Source organism: Diabrotica virgifera, chromosome 9, assembly GCF_917563875.1.
Source record: "Diabrotica virgifera virgifera chromosome 9, PGI_DIABVI_V3a".
NCBI classification, from domain to species: Eukaryota; Metazoa; Arthropoda; class Insecta; order Coleoptera; family Chrysomelidae; genus Diabrotica; species Diabrotica virgifera.
The window spans coordinates 148288578-148308533 of record NC_065451.1 but is presented as its reverse complement, the minus strand read 5'-3'; the positions used below and the strand labels follow the sequence as shown (position 1 = coordinate 148308533).

General features: G+C 31.9%; 1 protein-coding gene across 2 annotated transcripts in view; it reads right to left on the bottom strand.

Annotated features, from left to right (window-relative positions):
- Positions 1-456: 456 nt before the first annotated feature.
- LOC126892552 (eukaryotic translation initiation factor 1A, X-chromosomal) overlaps positions 457-19956 on the bottom strand; it is a 70476-nt gene continuing 50976 nt past the window's right edge. Inside the window, exons 4-5 of one of the 2 annotated variants that reach the window (XR_007700900.1) lie at positions 15357-15465; positions 457-871 (exon numbers count right to left, since the gene is read on the bottom strand). The gene's annotated coding sequence lies outside the window, so the exon portion shown is untranslated. The remainder of the gene's footprint in view (positions 872-15356; positions 15466-19956) is intronic. The other variant, XM_050662117.1, reaches the window with a different exon arrangement.

Below are 19956 nucleotides of genomic sequence, written 5' to 3'. Positions count from 1 at the left end.
AGGGGTTAACAGTATGATAATTAAGATAGAGAACGTAAAATATCATTTACGCTATATTTAAATCTTTTTATGTCATACTAAATTAATTTTTTGTAAATTTTTTCGAATTAGAGTTTGTTTGCAAGGGTTGTGCGGTTTTCAAGGGGATAAAAATGAGTTTAACATGAGGTTATTGTGTTATAAAATACTTCACAATATCACTCTTTAATATTAAACACGTTTTCTGGCGATAAAATGGCTCAATGTCAATTTTTTCCATTAAGGGGTTGTTTTCACCCCATAAAAATAAAAAATGGAGTTCAGCTCAAATCACTTTTGAAGTAAAGGATAAGGTAGGCCTAATTCCAAAATCTCATGTAAATCGGTTCATAGTAAAAAATGTCGGAGGTAAAAACCTATTTTACGCTTCAATGACTGCACTAACAGGAATTTTTAGGTAAACACAAACAAAAGAAAACTATTTTATGATGTTTATTTACGCTTTTACATTTTTGTTGCCATTAAAAAACAGAAAAACCGAATTGTACAAAATATTACACATATATAACAGTTCTATATCTATAAACATATCCCTAGAACTTTCTTTCACATAAGAAACATCCACAAATATCAGTTTGAAAAAATTGCATTAATTTGATAAAATGATTTTAATCGTTAATTATAAAAAATGATTATTTTTCTAAGGGTTGAGATGCTATGAGAGAGGGCTGCAAGAAAATGACATTTTTTTGGTAGCAAGTGGTCAGGCCAAAAAATCTATTGATACATTAACCTATGATAAATTATTAATATAAATATCTACAATCACATAGGTCTTTCAAAGTGTTCTGGTACATGATGAAATCCGGTTCTGAGATAACCCATTCAAGATCTAAAAAAATAAAAAAAAATTTAGCAGGATGTATATTTTATATAGCGTTAAGTACCCTGGACGCAGGGCCGGTTTTAGGGTTTTGAGCGCCCCGGGCAAAATAAAATTTGGCGCCCCTTCATACAAGAATATGTATACAAATTTACTGCAAATATAAAAAAATTTAAAAAAAAATCAAAATTTTACCATAAAGAACTATGTAAAAATATATTTATTTAAAAAATAGTACGATAGTCATTATTTATAACTTATCCAACATAGGGCATAGCATAACGAGCACATTTGAAGTTCAAGCGACGAAGGAGCGAGGTAAAAGGTAAATGCACATTGTCAACAAGCAGAAAAAATGTGCATAAATAACTATTTAGATGAGAAATAAGCCACATTTAAATTGAAAAAAAAAAATAGTAAATCCTTTATAAAAGGTATATATTTAAAATCCCTAAAAAGGGCTACATCACAATCACATAACTAATTTTCGACTGGTTTACCAGTCGTCATCAGTGCTTACCTAAAATGAAAAAAATAATTTTATTAACGTTTCGACGCCCAAATCGGGTGTCGTTGTCAAAATACAAAATACTACTAAATTAAACAAAAATGTTGTTGCTTAGTAAAAAATTCTTCTAATAATTTATTTAATCTGACTCATTAATATTATTTAATGTGTATAAATCTTCTACAATACCAAAAAAACATGTTGATTGTGCACAAGATATAGCTGCATCCCCAATAACTAAATTGAGGGAGTGGTAGCCACTTAGAATAAAATAGCACGAGGATATTCTTTGCAAACGCGAGCTTGTACACCTTTATTTTTTCTCTTCATGTTAGAGCCGTTGTCATATCCTTGGCCTTAGAATCATCTATGTAAATTCAAATAAAATCATTTATTAATTTTTTTTTACTATCTCAAGTTACATGGTACGAAAGTCCGGACCTGGCAGAATCCCAACCAACACCTGCAGCTTACTCTGCAGTTTCCACCAGAAGTTTGTTAGATTGTTTCATTATATTTGCATTGTAAAATTCATTATTATTCTTGGTCTTGTCGAGTTCAGTCATATTTAAAATTGTAGTTTAGAAATAAAAATATTTTTTAAAAACCGATTTCATTTTTCGAAATCCAAAATTGGCGCAGTCAGTAGGATTTCGTGCGAGTCGCGAAACTGTGAATTTCGTATTTATCGGAAAACAGAACTTTTCGGGACTTTGGCGTTTTAACACCTTAAGTGCAAATCCAAACGAACATTCCGTTTTGTGGAAAGCAGCCCCAGTGGAAAGCAGCCCTTCAGTGACAGCAGACCTTCATTTGGGTAGACGAATTTGGAGAAGTAGTTGGCAAAGACTATCGAGGTGAGTGCCAAGTTTCCTTCTTGCCTTCCTTATTTATTTTTCATAAATTCGGAAGATAGTTTTGTTAAGACATTGTTTATGAAACGATATTTTAATTTTTATGATTGATGAAGATTCCTTGGTAGAATCTCTTAAGAATTTAAAAGTAAGCTTTAAAAGTAAAAAGAGTAAAGATAAGAAAAATATTAAAATGGCAACTAGTCAAGCTGAACGTCGTCCTATTAATTGGGAATTATTTAAATCAAAAATTTCAAATATTAGACCTTATGATGGCGATACTAATACCTTAAACAAATTTATTTCTCTTTGCGATAATTTAGTTATTACATATAGAGCATATAATGACCAAGAATTAAATAATCACATTTTTGAATGTATTCAAAATAAACTTGTAGGAAAGGCTGAGCTTATGGTAGGAAATAGGGTAGAATTAAATGATTGGACACTTTTAAAAGCCGCGCTTATACAATGTTTTTCTGATAAACGTAACTTAGAATGTTTAACACAAGAACTGACTAGAACTAGGCCACAAAGAAATGAAAATTTAATAGAATTTGGAAATAGATTACAATTATTGAGAAGTAGTATAGTACAAAGAATTAGCAATGATACTAATCTTGATGCAAATCAAAAAGTTGTTTTCATACAATTTTGCGAAAATACAGCACTAAATACTTTTATTGCGGGTTGTACCGGCACATTAAGAAATAATATGCATTTAAAAGCACCAGCTTCTTTAGAACACGCCATAGCTTATGTAAATGAATTCGAGAACTTCGAAAAACTCTATTCCGATATTAATGACAATAAATCACACCAAAATAGAAACAATTTCAGAAAGCAGAATTTCCCTAATCCAAACAGGCAATTTTATAATCCTATGAGCAATCAATATTTTCAACCAAACTCTTCTATTCCCCCAAATCCAAACTTTAATACAAATAATAATTATTTTCAAAATCCCCCATGGCCTCGCCAACCTATTAACGTACAGCCTCAACAGTTACCCCCTAAAAATCTCCCAACGAACTCAGAAGTCTTCGGACCTTCCCGAAATACGAATATTTTCAGACCAAATCAAATTCCCCAGCATCGCCTTCCGAAGCCGGAACCGATGAATATGTCTACAAATTCTAGATTCCCGTCAACGTTCAATAGAAGAACAAATAATTTTAGGAGAAACTATTTTCAAAATAATGGGCAAAAGCCAAATATAATAGCTGAAGAATTATATAATAATGATTACGATGGACAGGAATGCGAACAGACGCATAGCGACGTCGACGCAGATATCCATTCCAGTGAGCAAGTAGATTTAGATTATTTTTCTCAGAATTTTCAGGAAGCCGCCTCAGAAAACCAAATAACTTAATCGAATTGAATTTAACCTCTAATAACCCTTTACCTTATATTACTATTTCTAATCCTCCATTAAAATTATTGGTAGATACCGGTAGTACTAAGTCAATCTTAAAACCAAGTATTGCTGAACAATTTTATTCAGATTGTATATTTCATTCCAACGTTTCAATTTCCACGTCTCTCGGTACGAAAAATATCAAATACCAAGCTGCGATACCAGCGTTTCAAGAATTTAACCGCGACAATATCTTAAATTTCATATTATACGACTTCCACGAATTTTTCGACGGCGTGGTCGGTATAAATGACCTATTATCAATGAGGTTTAATATTGACCTTAATAATAAATGTCTTGTTAGCACTAACGCAATAATCCCTATTAAATTTAGAAAACCATCAGACATAAAGTTTGAAATATCTGTTGGCCCTTATGAAAAGATTTTAAAGGAAGTGCCTGTGACCGTACCAAACGGTGAAATATTAATTGATAAGATAATTTTAGGTGATATGTATGTACCAGAAATGCTAACTGTAGCAAATAATGGTTTAGCTTTAGTAGAATTTGTCAATGAAACAAATAAAAATTTATCTATAACTTTATTAAAACCCCTATACGCTTATCCATATAATTCTAATGTTTATCAATGTTATAAATTTGAATTTTCTAATAGACAAAATAAACATAAAATAGATAAAATGCAAATACAAAATCTTGTTAGAACGGATCATATGAACGCAGAAGAAAAATCCGAAATTATCAAATTATGCTCTCAATATAAAGATATATTTTTGAAACCCGGTGACCCACTTACATTTACGTCAAAAGTAAAACATGTTATTAAAACAACCGACGAAGAACCTGTACATGTAAAGTCGTACAGATATCCGTATGTCCATAAAGAAGAAATTAAAAAGCAAATTGACAAAATGTTAGACGACGGGATTATTAGACCCAGCAGCAGTCCTTGGGGATCGCCGCTTTGGATCGTAAAGAAGAAACTCGATTCTTCCAATCAACAAAAATTTCGTTGCGTTATAGATTATAGGAAACTTAACGATAAAACCATTAGTGATCGATATCCGATACCCAATATTACCGAAATATTGGACAAATTAGGACGAGCACAATATTTTACTACTCTTGATTTAGCTAGCGGTTTTCATCAAATCGAGATGAGCCCCTGCTCCATAGAAAAAACAGCATTCAGCGTTAATAATGGACACTACGAATTTTTAAGAATGCCTTTTGGCTTAAAAAACGCACCATCCACCTTCCAAAGGGTAATGGATGAAATATTAAAGGATTTACAAAATAAAATCTGTATGGTATATATGGACGATATAATTATTTTTAGCACAAGTCTCCAAGAGCACATTCAAAATTTAAAATTAGTGTTTGCAAAACTAAAAGATGCACAATTAAAAATACAAATTGATAAATGCGAATTCCTCAGAAAGGAAGTTGAATTTTTAGGGCATATAGTGACCCCAGACGGAGTTAAGCCTAATCCAAAAAAGATTAAAGCTATTAAAAATTTTCCTATCCCTCGTACACAGAAGGAAATAAAATCATTTTTAGGTTTGTTAGGATACTATAGAAAATTTATTAAAAACTTTGCAGCTATAACTAAACCTATGACCATGTGTTTGAAAAAGGATCAGAAAGTTATCCACAATAAAGAATTCTTAGACTGTTTTAATATTTGTAAAAATCTTTTAACTTCAGAACCTATTTTAGCTTATCCTGACTTTAATAAAACTTTTCAATTAATAACAGATGCCTCTAATTTCGCAATAGGCTCTGTTCTAATGCAAGATAACCATCCTATATGTTACGCCTCACGTACTTTGAATTCAGCCGAAATTAATTATTCAACCATAGAAAAAGAGTTATTAGCGATTGTATATGGTTGCAAATATTTTCGACCTTATCTCTTCGGTCGCAGATTCCAAATTTTAACTGATCATAAACCCCTTCAGTGGTTGTTCTCACTTAAAGAGCCAAACTCTCGCTTAGTAAGGTGGAGACTTAAGCTCGAAGAATTTGATTATAATATTCAATATTTAAAAGGAAAAAATAATAAAGTAGCCGACGCACTTTCTAGAATTAAAATAGATTCCGACTTGAATGCTATCGAGACAGAATCGATGGATGTTAATTTAGGCGACATAAATGAAATAATAGATAATGAACTAAGCAACTTAGACGATTTACCGCAACTTTCAGAAGGAGACCTTGACTCCTTACTAAATGATGGATCAACAAATAAAATAAATATTATTTCGGACATACAAGTTCGACCCCCTTTCGAAAATCCAGAAACAGAAGACTCAGATTTAGAAACGTGTCATACTTCTTTAGAAAATCCAATTCTAGGTATACCCATAACCGAAAGAGCTTTAAATACTTATAAAAATCAAATTATAATAATAGGTGGAGAAATAAATAAAATAAAATGCAAAAATGAAAAAATATTTGATAATAATAGATTTTATGTTACTTTACCCCAAATAAATATTGAAGAAAGTATTTTTAAATTTGTAAAAGAATATATAGACCCCAAAAAGATTTATGCATTGTATTTTAGAGAAAATATTTTACCAGAAACATTTGTAGTAATAGTTCAGAATTATTTTAAAAATTCTGCTTTTAAATTTGTACATTCCACAAAATTTTTAACTGACATAATAAATACGCAGGAACAAAAAGAAAAATTAGAATATTATCATGTACACAAAAAAGGACATCGTGGTATAAACGAAGTAAAAATGTCTTTAGGATCACGTTACTATTGGCCAAAAATGGCAGAAGATATCGAACAATTTATAAATAATTGCGAAACCTGTCTTAAAAATAAATACGATAGAAATCCTCCAATTATAAAATTTAGTTTAACTCCCACTGCATCAAAACCCTTTGAACATATTCATGTAGATGTCTTTAAAATTTCTAATCAATCATATTTAACGATCATAGATTCATTTTCGAGATATGCCCAAGCATACCCTTTACCTAGTGTCAATGGCACCTCTGTAGTGGAAAATTTACTTCTCTTTGTAAGCCACCATGGTTTACCATATAAAATTACCGCCGATTGTGGCACAGAATTCAAAAATAATGACCTTAAAGATTTTTGTAAACTTCACCATATAGAACTACATTTCACAACTTCTAAAAATAGTAATTCCAACTCTCCCGTAGAAAGGTTTCATTCTACATTAATAGAATGCTTTCGCTGTCTTAGAGAGGAAAATAAAGAATTAACCCCTAATCAATTAATAAAACATGCTATTCTAAGTTATAATAATTCAATTCATTCCATCACTAAATTTACCCCATTTGAAATCATAAAAGGACATATTAATAGTCCAGATCCTTTTGACTTGGACGATAACCTTATATTATCTTACTATGTACAAAATCATAAAAAAGCAAGTAAACAGTTATATGAAATAATAAAAACTAGAAACGAAGAAACAAAAGAAAAAATAATTAATAAATTAAATGAAAATCGAAATGACCCTCCAGATTTTTCTAACCAAGACGTTGCATACGTCAAAACAAAATTGCGCGATAAAAAGGCACCCAAATTTAAAAAGACTGAAATTGTTCAAGATTCAGGTCTTATATTACAAACTAATAAAGGAAATTACCATAAAAATATAATCAGAAAACCCAAAATAAAACCAAAAATATCTTTTCAGGAAAATGAAAATCCGGACAACGTGTTTGCTCCTGATATTCCTGGCACTTCAACATAGATGTGAAGGAGAAGATGTAAAAATTACTTCTATATCGAACCCTTTGTTACCCATATTGTTAGGACCCTGTAAAATTATTTACACTAAGCATACTTTTATACACTATCTAGATTTAAGAGAAGTAACTAAACAGATAACTAGTTTAACTAAACATTTTTATAGCCTTAAGAATAGTCTAATAGTAAGTAATGCTTCTAACCCTATATCTTTTCATAACTTAGCTGAACAAATGACAAAAAGAACCGAATTCTTAATAAAAATTCTTGAAAGAAAATTTGAAAATTTAAATCCACATATTCGCTCTAAAAGAGGTTTAATAGATGGAATAGGCAAAATTAATAAATGGGCTTTTGGAACTTTAGATGCCGACGATGGAGAACGATACGATAAAGCAATCAATATTTTACAATTAAATCAGAAAAATGTAATTCATGAACTTAACCTTCAGTCAACTTTGTACAAAAAGCTTGTTAATCATTATAATCAGTCTTTATCAACCTTGTGGCAAAATCAACAAAAATTGCAAGACAATATTGAAAAATTTAAATATTCATTAGAAACCAAAATAATTACTTTGGGTAACTACATAACTTATCAAAGTATCCTTTACCAAATTAATCTCGATTGCCAAAATTTAATAACATTTATTGACAATATTGAAAATTCGATCGTTTTCTCTAAATTAAATACTCTTCACAATTCAATAATATCTACCCAAGAAATCACAGAAATGATGTCATATTTATCACATATATACAAAGAAGAACAAATCGCAAAATTTAACAATGTGCTAACATACTATCTCTTTCTCAGTACCCAAGTAACCTTTTATGAATCCAAGCTTATATTCGCTATCCATGTTCCTATATTCAAATCAGAAAATTACGACTTCTTCCATGTTTACCCCGTAATACAAAATCATCAAACATATATTCCTTTATATCCCTACTTGGCAAAAGGAGAAAAATCACTATCGATAAAAGAAGAATGTCCCATCCTCGAAACCAGATACTACTGTCAACAGGACTACACCCAAATAGATACCTGCACCTATAAATTGATTGATGGACGTAATCCAGAGAAATGCTACGCCACTGAAATAAATCTACAAGAACCCATTATTGAACACGTTATGGATAACCAAATCTTGATAATTCCGTCCAGTACTGTCAAATTCATCTCAAAATGTGTGTCCAATTCGTTTTTGGAAATAAAAGAACCTTCGTTAATAGAAATCCCACCAAAATGTGAAATAGAGGTTGGAACCTTAAAATTTTCAAACAACCCACGTATCCAATCTGGAAAAATCATTATATTACCAAAATTAGAACATTTTTCGACTGAAAAGGTAAATTATCAAGTAACCAATTTAAGCAAAATCGACGTGGAAGGACTATACGAAATTAACAGAATCACCAGAAATCTTTCACCTGTAGAAGAAATTGGCTTTCCAACTACACCCATTATCAGCACTGGTTCAGTCATCCTAACTATATTAATACTAATCGTTACAATTTATGTCATTACTAGATGCCGAAAATATTACAAAAATAAGAAGGTTCCTGACGAAATCCCATTGGAAGAAAGATGTCCCCAAAATTTGGAATCCAAAAATACCTCCGTTATTTTTTCCTCTTAAGGACGGAGGAGTTACATGGTACGAAAGTCCGGACCTGGCAGAATCCCAACCAACACCTGCAGCTTACTCTGCAGTTTCCACCAGAAGTTTGTTAGATTGTTTCATTATATTTGCATTGTAAAATTCATTATTATTCTTGGTCTTGTCGAGTTCAGTCATATTTAAAATTGTAGTTTAGAAATAAAAATATTTTTTAAAAACCGATTTCATTTTTCGAAATCCAAAATTCTCATGAGCTTTTTATTATCTCTATGACTCTATACCTAAAACCAAGCTATGGTTCTAGGTATCGAGTGATTAGACAAACAAGACTGTATACTAAAATGAAACCCGGTACTGTGGGACAAGAAAACAGTATAAAAACAAAAAGAAGAATATAATATAACACCATGACACGTATTCTGAATAATGGGTGTGAGAATTGAATAAAAAATACGAAAACCAAATGCAAAATAAGAGCAACGGAGATGGAATACCTAAGTAGAAGCTGTAGAAGAGATAGAATAAATAACATAGAGATTAAGAAAATAATGGTCATGAATTCAAGAGATAATAAACTAAATAAAACAAAAGAGATTAACCTGGTACGGACATGGCAGAAGAGCAGACCAAAATCATTGGTTAAACAGAATAACAGATTGGAGAATGAATAGAGGCAGACCCCGAAGATCTTTTAGAGATAAAATGGACGAAGCAATAGAAAAGAAACCTGCATGAAGGGGACTGGCAAAACAGAAAAAACTGAAGAGAACCGTTAAGTGAAATAATACAGTGAAAACTATGGAAATCCTTATATACAGGGTGTTTCTAAATAAATGCGACAAACTTTAAAGGGTAATTCTATATGAAAAAATAATGACAGTTTGCTGTATAAACGTATGTCAGCAAATACTTCGTTTCCGAGATATGGGGTGTTGAAATTTTTCTTACAAACTGACGATTTATTTATTGGTCTAAAACCGGTTCAGATATGCAAATGAAATTTGATGTGTTTTAAGAGGTAATTATTGCGCATTTTTGAAATAAAATTAAGAATTTTATATCTACTGTTGGCGCAAATACTGAGATATTTCATATAAAAAATCATTTTGGAATTACTCGTTCAATTTGTGATACAAAAATCTATTCTTCCTTTTTTTCATATGTCGGTCGTGCCGATTTTATGCAAAAAGTGAAATCTTAACGCTTACAAAGTATTCGAAATAAATTTCTATATATTTTTATTTTATTATATATAAATAAATTTTATTTCTATATATAAATATATTTGTATATTCATATCTGAAAAAGAACTTGTCATTTCTAATTCATACATACCCAGTTTGTTTTTTTTTATTTCAAATTACACACCCACGGGCCACGGACACACAACAATGTTGACAACGCAAAGTTTACAGAACAGGAAGACAAAATATTTAACCATTGAGGCTAGATGACAAGCGCCAGTATAATATCACTGACTATTCATAAATTTGTTGATACTTCGTTAATCTGATGTTCGTGTATTTTAAGTATGTATGTATAACATTGTTACCATAAAAGTGATAGTATAGGTATTACCTGACAAATGACCTTTAACCTTTAAAAGCCATAACAATTTTTAGGTTGCATTATTTTTATTAGAGAATTTTTGTGAGCTAGAAATAGTTTTCTTATTGTTACAATTATTCAATAATAATTGTCTTAGGTAATCTTAGCCCAAAAATAATCTATAAAGTCTAAAAAAATAATGAATGTAAAAAATATTATATTTATATATCGGCTCTCTCAAAATTTGGCGCCCCCAAAATTCGGTCGCCCGGCTCGCCCGCACCTTTATCCGGCGCTGCCTGGACGAAAAGTTCAGAGTCTTCATCAGCATTAATTTAAATAATAATAACTATTCTCAAGTTTCACTTGTTAGTTTAAAATTCGTTAATGTTATTAGGGTATTTGGCTCAGAATTCCATCCTACTACATCGATTTACTTAATATTTTCACAGTAAGTAGGGAATAGATCAAGAAACAAAGTCTATCCTATGTCGATGTGCGCTTTTATCCTGGGGGTGGTTCCCACCCCTTCTCGGGGGTAAAAAATGTTATGGTTAACATAGCCACGGAAGAGGCTAGAGAACCTCATTTTTTTCAAAAATAAACTTTTTGAGTTATTCGTGGTTGAAAAGTGGCCATTTTCGTTGAAAAATGACACCCTTTCGGACGTATTTTTGCGAATACCTTAGAAACTATGCAACTAACAAAACAACTATATAAAATATTTCTGTAGGTTATAAAAAAACAAAGAGATTCGTTCCTTAATAAATCTTCTAGTTAAAATACAAAGAGGGACATGGTAGGTAAGAAGAGTTTGTTTTTTTGCAGCATGCTCAAATCGGTGTATTCAACTTGAAATAATAGAGAGAAACTGTCGATTTTAGATGTATAATGATACTAATAACTTTTGTAGTGCTTGAAAAGACCTTAGTGAGCAATACTAAATATCTATAGCATTCAAACTAAGCGAGATATTCTGCAAAAAAGTTGATCACTAATGTATTTTAAGAAGAAATAAAAGTATATTTAACCCCTCATCCATCATTATATACATACATTGTTTTCCTTTTACAATACTTTTTATTATAGTGTTATTTCTGTGTTCAAAAAGTTGGACTGGATTAAAATGAATGGTTTTTGAAAAAAATAAGATCAAATTATAGAGCGCATTTTAAAATTTTCTTAAAAATCCTCCTTTTCCTCCATGTAATTCGAAAATGATAAGAGATACGAAAAAAAGATACCGCACAAAAATGTAGGGCTTTTTCAGATAAAAATTTCCTTTTTATTTTTCATTACTGTATCTTCTATCATTTTCAAGTTACATGGAGAAAAAAGAAGATTTTTAAGAAAATTTAAAAATGCGTTCTATAATTTGATCTTTTTTTTTTTCAAAAACCATTCATTTTAAACCCGTCCAACTTTTTGAACATAGACATAACACTATAATAAAAGGTATTGTGGAAGGAAAACGATGCATTTACATTTTGGTGGATGGGGGTTAAAATTACTTCTCATTTTTCTTAAAATACATTAGTTATTAATTTTGTTTGCAGCATATCTCGCTTAGTTTTAATGTAATGGACTTATAACTTATAATATAGCTCATTTTAAAGATCTTTTCAAGCACTACAAAAGGTATTAGTAGCATTATACACCTCAAATCGACCGTTTCTCTGTTATTTAAAGTTGAATACACCAATTTGAGAATGTAGCAAAAAACAAACTATTTTCACCTGCCATATCTCTTTTTGTATTATAACTAGAAGATTTATGAAGGCAAGTGTCTCTTTGTTTTTTTTTATAACCTACAAAAATGTGTAATATAGTTTTTTCAGTTAGATGCATAGTTTTTAAGGTATTCGCAAAAAACCGTTCGAAAAGGTATTATGTTTCAATGAAAATGGCCAATTTTCAACCACTAATATCTCAAAAAGCATCGAGTTTTCAAAAAAAAAAATTACACAGAACAGTTTTTGCTTAGAATTAGGTTCTCTAGCGAATTCCGTGGTAATTTTAACAAAAAATTTATTATAAATAAGTCCAGTCTCAACTAAAATCAAAAAGTTTCTTGTAGTTTATAACTCTGGCTAGTGAATGAACGAAGGAATTTAAAAAAGAATTAAATTTGAAGATTTTACTTAAGTTTAAACACATTTTCGACCCCAATTTGTCTCATTTTTTTTAATTACCATTTTTAAAGTAGTTAGTAGAATACACCAATTTGAGAATGTAGCAAAAAACAAACTATTTTCACCTGCCATATCTCTTTTTGTATTATAACTAGAAGATTTATGAAGGCAAGTGTCTCTTTGTTTTTTTATAGCCTACAAAAATGTTTAATATAGTTTTTTTAGTTAGATGCATAGTTTTTAAGGTATTCGCAAAAAACCGTTCGAAAAGGTATTATGTTTCAATGAAAATGGTCAATTTTCAACCACTAATATCTCAAAAAGCATCGAGTTTTCAAAAAAAAATTACACAGAACAGTTTTTGCTTAGAATTAGGTTCTCTAGCGAATTCCGTGGTAATTTTAACAAAAAAATTATTATAAATAAGTCCAGTCTCAACTAAAATCAAAAAGTTTCTTGTAGTTTATAACTCTGGCTAGTGAATGAACGAAGGAATTTAAAAAAGAATTAAATTTGAAGATTTTACTTAAGTTTAAACACATTTTCGACCCCAATTTGTCTCATTTTTTTTAATTACCATTTTTAAAGTAGTTAGTAGAATACACCAATTTGAGAATGTAGCAAAAAACAAACTATTTTCACCTGCCATATCTCTTTTTGTATTATAACTAGAAGATTTATGAAGGCAAGTGTCTCTTTGTTTTTTTATAGCCTACAAAAATGTTTAATATAGTTTTTTTAGTTAGATGCATAGTTTTTAAGGTATTCGCAAAAAACCGTTCGAAAAGGTATTATGTTTCAATGAAAATGGTCAATTTTCAACCACTAATATCTCAAAAAGCATCCAGTTTTCAAAAAAAAAAATTACACAGAACAGTTTTTGCTTAGAATTAGGTTCTCTAGCGAATTCCGTGGTAATTTTAACAAAAAATTTATTATAAATAAGTCCAGTCTCAACTAAAATCAAAAAGTTTCTTGTAGTTTATAACTCTGGCTAGTGAATGAACGAAGGAATTTAAAAAAGAATTAAATTTGAAGATTTTACTTAAGTTTAAACACATTTTCGACCCCAATTTGTCTCATTTTTTTTTAATTACCATTTTTAAAGTAGTTAGTAGAATACACCAATTTGAGAATGTAGCAAAAAACAAACTATTTTCACCTGCCATATCTCTTTTTGTATTATAACTAGAAGATTTATGAAGGCAAGTGTCTCTTTGTTTTTTTATAACCTACAAAAATGTGTAATATAGTTTTTTTAGTTAGATGCATAGTTTTTAAGGTATTCGCAAAAAACCGTTCGAAAAGGTATTATGTTTCAATGAAAATGGCCAATTTTCAACCACGAATATCTCAAAAAGCATCGAGTTTTCAAAAAAAAAATTACACAGAACAGTTTTTGCTTAGAATTAGGTTCTCTAGCGAATTCCGTGGTAATTTTAACCAAAAAAATTTCCACCCCCAAGACAAAAGCATACATCGGCATAGGGTAGACTTTAAATTAGGAGATAAGTAGAGGCTAGGCCCAAAATTTCATTAAAATCCATGCAGTAGGATAGAATTTGGAGGTAATATCCTATTCTTGCTCCCATTGACTGGCGTATATAGAAATATTTGGGATTAAATTAGTTTAAAACAAAATTGTATTTTCTGTTTAAGGGATGTTTAAATTAAAACATTTGGGATATAACTTTTAGTTCAGAAGTCACCCGTAAATGTTTCTGTACTGCTGGCAGGAGATATTAAGGTTTTGTTGACTTGGGTGGTAGGGTCCCTCATAAATTTATGCTGCTGGTTATCTACATCTCAATTTCCTTTCTAGGCACCCATGAGAAGGGCACGGCCCTTGCCTTCATGATGAGTTTTGTTCCCAGAAAACCACGTGATGAGTTTTGTTCCCCAGGCAACCATCCAGAGTACTCAATTGTTGCAGTTCACTATTTGAAACTACCATCTGGCGCCTCCCGAGAAGATCTGGAGCTGTATATAACCTAATAGGACAGCACCGGAAGAAGACCACTAGCTAAGTTTCTTAATAAAATCTGTTACTTGCGTCCCAGATAGCATGTAAACTTATGGCAAGTTTGATTCTTCTTTGACTTTAAATTGCTGCGTCAAATATGACGAGGCAAGTTTGTGTCAAGGTTGCTGCAATATTGTTATGACAAACATGATGATTCAAGTTTGTAGCAACTTTGCTGCAAGCTTACAGTTGCAAAGCCGTCATCTATTTGGTTGACTTACACGTTACGGTCGGTTCGGTTTCGTTCGTTACCCTGACTGATATCACGCACACGAAAACGAAAGTGTTACAACCGGAGAGAATTTTCAACATAAAAGGGAAAAAGTTAACTTATAAAGGAATCTTTGCTCCAGTCTAAATTGTAAAATATTTAAAAAAATCAAAATATTTGAAAATAATTCAACATATTTTCACAGATTTTGAATAGGAGCATAGGAGGGAATTTTATCATAAAAGTGGGAAATTTTTAAGGTACGTTAAGGGAAAAAGCTTACTCGACAGCTGGCAACACGGAAAAAGTAACCTGCCTGCCAAGCTAAGCGGTGATAATTTGTGGTTATGTCCTATCTTATGTTGATATTTTTCTTTTAGTCTTTTACAACATTTACTGTACAATTCTCCGAGACTATTACTTTAATTACTAAGCTGAAGCTTCTTTTCTTCAGTTTTTCATAGACCCACCTGCTTGTGGTGATTATAGGTACACATTGGTATTCTTTTTGCTTTGGTGAAATTGAGGTAAGTTTTTTTATGTTTTTCGTAGCTTCTAGGCTTCTAGCTGTATTACTATCTAAAATAAATTATAATAATATTATATGTAAATAAGTTTTAGGTTTTATTGTAAAATTGTTAATTTAACATCTTTTTGTCTCTTTTAATACCAAATATTAATTCTGTTCACACAGCAAGAGTTTATAACAATTTCTTTTATTTGTTTCAGAGCTGATAGACAAAACTGAGCATCGAAATCTGAAGCTAGCGGGTTTAACCCTTAAACGCCCAACCTTTTTTAGGTTCCATGTACGCCCAAGGGTGGGTAAAAAATGTCCACCTCGAAAATAGCTAATATATTTATTGAGAGTTGTTGCAAATGGATTAAACTTAAGAATCTTATGCTGACTAAACACAGCATCTTCTAACATATTAATATAAACAATTTACAAATCTTACAACAAAATTACGATGTACATCAAAATTAACATACCAGTAAAAGCCAATAATTCATATTTGTCGATTTTCTCCACATTCTTCCTTTCAGCCTCCTCAATGGCGCATAATGATATCAATTATGTAATTAGACGTCGATAATTATATGGATAACGTTCCTACCAATAAGAAATTATATAGAAACCGTTAGTAACGAGCTTTATCAAGGGTGCACTTTTTGTGCCCACCCGTATTTAACTTAAGATATTACTTTTATTTTCAAAAATATCTGTAGAACCAAATTAATATTCGATAAAGGGCTGTATTTTTAACAATAATTAATTTTTGAAAAATTTTTGAACACGTAATAAATATGTTACAAGGGAATACGCATTAGGTGGACATTTTTTACCCACTCTTGGGCGTTTAAGGGTTAATGTAAGTTCCAATAAATAATTTTAGACAATAGATTGTATTTTAGTTGAGTGATTACTGAATAAATAGTTATATAAAATTGTATTGTATTTTTTATTCACGTTGTTTTATTCAAATTGTGGCTAGTATGTCAAAACAAACCTTAAGGAAGTTTGTATCAAGTTTGAAAAAACAAACTTCATGCAAGTTTGTCACTCTCCAACTAGCAAGTTTAATTTAAACTTGCTGCAAGTTTGCAAAGTTGCCATGGCAAACCTGCAGCAAGCTTTCATGTTTGATGTATCAAACTTGTTGCAAGTTTGAAACAAGTTTATATTGCTATCTGGGATGTCAACAGAGACAGATTATTTTTATATAAAGTAACTTCATAAATACTAAACGTAAATCTTGATGTTTTTTTATTACTCCAATTTATTTAACAATCTGTTCAGGAACAATCAGTTAAAGTTATGACTTTCTTAGGCTATGACATGTAGGTATGCAGATAGCATGTAAACTTGTGGCAAGTTTGATTCTTCTTTGATTTTAAATTGCTGCGTCAAATATGACGAGGCAAGTTTGTATCAAGTTTGCTGCAATATTGTTACGACAAAGATGATAATTCATGTTTGTAGCAACTTTGCTGCAAGCTTACAGTTGCAACGCCACGTCACGCGTGTCATTTATTTGGTTGACTTACACGTTACGGTCGGTTCGGTTTTGTTCGGTACCCTGACTGATGTCACGCCCACACTAACGAAAGTGTTGCCACCGAAGAAATTTCCCTTTTTGCGAGAATTTTCAACATGAAGGGAAAAATTTAACAAGGGAATTTTTGCTCCAGTCCAAATTATAAAATATTTTAAAAAATCAAAATATTTGAAAATAATTCAACATATTTTCAAGATTTTTTAAATAGGAGCATAGGAGGGAATTTTATCATAAAAGTGGGAATTTTTAAGGTACGTTGAGGGAAAAAGCTTACTCGACAGCTTGAGGGAAAAAGCGGTGTTAATTTGTGCAATTTGTGGTTATGTCCTATCCTATCCTATGCTATATTTTTCTTTGACTTAAATTTGCCGTACAATTCTCCGAGACTATTACTTTAATTTTTATTACTAAGCTGAAGCTTCTTTTTGGAGTTTACTAAGCTTGCAAATTGGTATTCTTGTTGCTTTGGTGAAATTGAGCAGTGACGGATTTAAAGAAAAAAAGCCCAGTCGGCAAAATTTCTTTAGCCCCCACCCCCTAGAAAATTATGTTGTGTCAGGTGTTCCATGGAAAGAGAAAGATATATGTTTTAAGAATTTAATGAATATAAAAAATTTTTCATTTATTCATCGAGCATTATAAAAGTTGTATTCTTTTTTACATCGAGAAAATTTATTTATTTTTGAATCCTCTTCTCGCTTTTTTCTCCGCGAAAACTTCGATGGTTGCATCCAGATCAATTTGATTGGCGACTTGCTGTTCGATGAAAAGTATGCTGAAATCGTCCAATGCTTCTGCACTCATTGTAGAACGTTGACGATCTTTGACTCTCTTCAATGAACTCATTGTTCGTTCGGCGTTGGCAGTGCTGACGGGAAGGGTCAAGAATAAACGCAATAAACTGCAGCACTCCGGGAAACAGCTTATCAAATTTTTTTCAACGATGAAGTTCAAATATTGCAATGGGCTATGCTTGGTAGAATCTTGTTCTTGTGAGAAATATATACCCGCAAAACTGATTAACTCATACTTCAGGGCAGTGGTAAAAAAAGTTGGATATTTCTCCATCAAATTGCACACATTTTTTTCAAATTCTTTCTCTTCCATGTTTTTGAAGGATTCAGGTTTGAGAAATCCGAAAAGTGAGTTTATCTCATCAAAACCTTTGGCCCTTTCTTGTAACTCACTGCACATTCTGTCCAGAACTTCAAAGTACCCAATGCGATGTTTCGTTGCTGTATCCAGAGAACTGTCCTCTGCTTTCTCGCCTGGCATTTTTTTCGTTCGTCGTTGTCTAATGATCGGAAAATCCGGATTCTTCCATCCCATCTTGTCCCACTGAGATTTAGCTTTCAAAACGAAAGAATCATACTTGCTCTCCTCACGCAAGTTTTGCAAGTTCTTCATTACATTTTCGAGACAATTTTGAGCCATCAAAAGATCAACTTCTTTTTTCTGTAATTGCACTTCAGCAATGTCAATGAATGATAGGACTGAATGCCACCATGTCAGGTTTAGTAAAAATAGCCAATTCATCGCCGAAAGTAGAGAATTTGCGTCCATTATATCTTCTCCAGTAGCCTTCTCTCTCGATGTTTCTCGTTCTAAACAGTTGACAACACAGTCAAGATTTTGGATAATTGCTTCTACTGTTTTTAGCTGTGCAGACCAACGAGTAGCACTCAAGCCTTTGATGTGGAGTCTTCGTTTCTGTGACAGCGCTTCGCTTTCGATATCTTCTGATGGCACAGCACGCTGTTCTTCTTGTGTTTCTCTTCGACAGTCAGAGTTGGTCTCAAAAAGTTCTAGTTTTAATTCTTACAGAAGTTAGATGCCGAAAGATGTTGTATTTTGAGACAGATTTTTGCTTTCTTCCAAAAGGTTTTCCCATCGCCGATGAAACTGCGAGAAGTACTTGAAAATTCGCTGTAGTGTTGCGAAAAAGAGTTTGATTGAAGGGCTGGCGAATCTTTCAGCTGCATGAGATAAAACCAGGTTGAGTTGATGCGCTGTACAATGGATGTACGGAACGAAGGCCTTCTCTCCAACATATCTCCTGATAAGTGCTTGTAATCCATTCAGCTCTCCTGACATAACGGGCGCACCATCGAAAGCTTGACCACATAGATAAATTTTTTCGAATAGATATTTTTCAAACAAGATCCCAATAATGTCATGAGAAATCGAGACAGCATCCCTTTTTTGATTCGAATGAAACATAAAAAACGTTCTTTGATGCATAGTATCTTGGCTCCTGTCTCATTTTTTTGGATTGTAACGTATTGCACCAATATAGCCATTTGGTCCAAGTGAGCAACATCAGTTGTTGAGTCAGCGATCAGTGTGAAAAATTTTGCTTCTTTGCATTCATTAATAATAAATTTTCGCGTTTGATCAGCCAAGATATTCAATAATTCGAATGTAATCGTTTTGCTCAAGTACTTTATCCGATTCGAGGATTCGATGTGATCATGTAGAGTCGAGTTATGTCGGGAGATGAGTTTGATGATAGACAAATATATACCAGGATTTTCTTCATCCATTTTTTCACGATGACCTCGAAACGCGACACCTAAGCCAGACAAAGTTCTTATGGTATCAAAAAAAATGTTCAGGACGTAACGCCATTTTTTCGCTTCTTCGCTAATTTGCTGATTTAGTTGATGGCTGATATCAGCTTTCTTGAGAAAACTTGCTGCTGCAACTGCATTCTGGAGATGAGTCTTGCTTAAACTGTGTATTGAAATGGATTTCTGAACATGTTTCCAATCCGTGTAACCAGTGCACCATATAATTTTTTTCGTATCCTCATTTCCAAATAGCCAGCAATAATGGCAATAAGCATGATGTAGAGTCGGCGAGTATGATAACCAAGGGCTAAGATCATTTTCTTCGAAAGGCTTGTGCGTACGTTTATAATAATACTGCGAGTTGAAATGGCGCTCATTTTCTGTCGGCAATTCCAACTTTCGAAAGTGATGGTCAGTTGACTGTCAACTGAATTTAGATG